The sequence below is a fragment of the Oncorhynchus clarkii genome, chromosome 19 (assembly GCF_045791955.1).
Source record: "Oncorhynchus clarkii lewisi isolate Uvic-CL-2024 chromosome 19, UVic_Ocla_1.0, whole genome shotgun sequence".
Taxonomy (NCBI): domain Eukaryota; kingdom Metazoa; phylum Chordata; class Actinopteri; order Salmoniformes; family Salmonidae; genus Oncorhynchus; species Oncorhynchus clarkii.
This window is the reverse complement of record NC_092165.1, coordinates 975,153-978,402: the sequence shown is the minus strand read 5'-3', so window position 1 is coordinate 978,402 and position 3,250 is coordinate 975,153.

The following is a 3,250-nucleotide window of genomic DNA, read 5'->3' as shown; positions in this document are numbered from 1 at the left end:
CACCCTACAGAGAGATGAACCTGGAGAAGAGCAAGCTGGTCCTGGGGCTCTGTTCACAAACACACCCTACAGAGAGATGAACCTGGAGAAGAGCAAGCTGGTCCTGGGGCTCTGTTCACAAACACACCCTACAGAGAGATGAACCTGGAGAAGAGCAAGCTGGTCCTGGGGCTCTGTTCACAAACACACCCTACAGAGAGATGAACCTGGAGAAGAGCAAGCTGGTCCTGGGGCTCTGTTCACAAACACAAACACACCCTACAGAGAGATGAACCTGGAGAAGAGCAAGCTGGTCCTGGGGCTCTGTTCACAAACACACCCTACAGAGAGATGAACCTGGAGAAGAGCAAGCTGGTCCTGGGGCTCTGTTCACAAACACACCCTACAGAGAGATGAACCTGGAGAAGAGCAAGCTGGTCCTGGGGCTCTGTTCACAAACACACCCTACAGAGAGATGAACCTGGAGAAGAGCAAGCTGGTCCTGGGGCTCTGTTCACAAACACACCCTACAGAGAGATGAACCTGGAGAAGAGCAAGCTGGTCCTGGGGCTCTGTTCACAAACACACCCTACAGAGAGATGAACCTGGAGAAGAGCAAGCTGGTCCTGGGGCTCTGTTCACAAACACACCCTACAGAGAGATGAACCTGGAGAAGAGCAAGCTGGTCCTGGGGCTCTGTTCACAAACACACCCTACAGAGAGATGAACCTGGAGAAGAGCAAGCTGGTCCTGGGGCTCTGTTCACAAACACACCCTACAGAGAGATGAACCTGGAGAAGAGCAAGCTGGTCCTGGGGCTCTGTTCACAAACACACCCTACAGAGAGATGAACCTGGAGAAGAGCAAGCTGGTCCTGGGGCTCTGTTCACAAACACACCCTACAGAGAGATGAACCTGGAGAAGAGCAAGCTGGTCCTGGGGCTCTGTTCACAAACACACCCTACAGAGAGATGAACCTGGAGAAGAGCAAGCTGGTCCTGGGGCTCTGTTCACAAACACACCCTACAGAGAGATGAACCTGGAGAAGAGCAAGCTGGTCCTGGGGCTCTGTTCACAAACACAAACACACCCTACAGAGAGATGAACCTGGAGAAGAGCAAGCTGGTCCTGGGGCTCTGTTCACAAACACAAACACACCCTACAGAGAGATGAACCTGGAGAAGAGCAAGCTGGTCCTGGGGCTCTGTTCACAAACACACCCCACAGAGAGATGAACCTGGAGAAGAGCAAGCTGGTCCTGGGGCTCTGTTCACAAACACAAACACACCCTACAGAGCCATCACCTACAGAGAGATGAACCTGGAGAAGAGCAAGCTGGTCCTGGGGCTCTGTTCACAAACACACCCTACAGAGAGATGAACCTGGAGAAGAGCAAGCTGGTCCTGGGGCTCTGTTCACAAACACACCCTACAGAGAGATGAACCTGGAGAAGAGCAAGCTGGTCCTGGGGCTCTGTTCACAAACACACCCTACAGAGAGATGAACCTGGAGAAGAGCAAGCTGGTCCTGGGGCTCTGTTCACAAACACACCCTACAGAGAGATGAACCTGGAGAAGAGCAAGCTGGTCCTGGGGCTCTGTTCACAAACACACCCTACAGAGAGATGAACCTGGAGAAGAGCAAGCTGGTCCTGGGGCTCTGTTCACAAACACACCCCACAGAGCCATCACCTACAGAGAGATGAACCTGGAGAAGAGCAAGCTGGTCCTGGGGCTCTGTTCACAAACACACCCCACAGAGCCATCACCTACAGAGAGATGAACCTGGAGAAGAGCAAGCTGGTCCTGGGGCTCTGTTCACAAACACACCCCACAGAGCCATCACCTACAGAGAGATGAACCTGGAGAAGAGCAAGCTGGTCCTGGGGCTCTGTTCACAAACACACCCTACAGAGAGATGAACCTGGAGAAGAGCAAGCTGGTCCTGGGGCTCTGTTCACAAACACACCCTACAGAGAGATGAACCTGGAGAAGAGCAAGCTGGTCCTGGGGCTCTGTTCACAAACACACCCTACAGAGAGATGAACCTGGAGAAGAGCAAGCTGGTCCTGGGGCTCTGTTCACAAACACACCCCACAGAGCCATCACCTACAGAGAGATGAACCTGGAGAAGAGCAAGCTGGTCCTGGGGCTCTGTTCACAAACACACCCCACAGAGCCATCACCTACAGAGAGATGAACCTGGAGAAGAGCAAGCTGGTCCTGGGGCTCTGTTCACAAACACACCCCACAGAGCCATCACCTACAGAGAGATGAACCTGGAGAAGAGCAAGCTGGTCCTGGGGCTCTGTTCACAAACACACCCTACAGAGAGATGAACCTGGAGAAGAGCAAGCTGGTCCTGGGGCTCTGTTCACAAACACACCCTACAGAGAGATGAACCTGGAGAAGAGCAAGCTGGTCCTGGGGCTCTGTTCACAAACACAAACACACCCTACAGAGCCCCAGGACAGCAGCACAATTAGACCCAACCAAATCATGAGAAAACAAAAAGATAATTACATGACACATTGGAAAGAATTTACAAAAAAACAGACCAAACTAGAATGCTATTTGGCCCTAAACAGAGAGGACACAGTGGCAGAATACCTGACCACTGTAACTGACCCTAAACAGAGAGGACACAGTGACAGAATACCTGACCACTGTGACTGACCCTAAACAGAGAGTACACAGCGGCAGAATACCTGACCACTGTGACTGAACCAAATTTAAGGAAAGCTTTGACTATGTACAGACTCAGTGAGCATAGTCTTGATATTGAGAAAGGCCACCGTAGGCAGACATGGCTCTCAAGAGAAGACAGGCTATGTGCACACTGCCCACAAAATGAGGTGGAAACTGAGCTGCACTTCCTAACCTCCTGCCCAATGTATGACCATATTAGAGAGACATATTTCCCTCAGATTACACAGACCAACAAAGAATTTGAAAACGTATCCAATTTTGATAAACTCCCATATCTACTGGGTGAAATACCACAGTGTGACATCACAGCAGCAAGATTTGTGACCTGTTGCCATGAGAAAAGGTCAATCGGTGAAGAACAAACACCACTGTAAATACAACCCATATTTATGTTTATTTATTTTACCTTTTGTAGTGTAACTATTTGCACATCATTACAACACTGTATAGAGAGAGAGAGAGAGAGAGAGAGAGAGAGAGAGAGAGAGAGAGAGAGAGAGAGAGAGAGAGAGGGACAGAGAGAGAGAGAGAGAGAGAGAGAGAGTGACAGAGAGAGAGAGAGA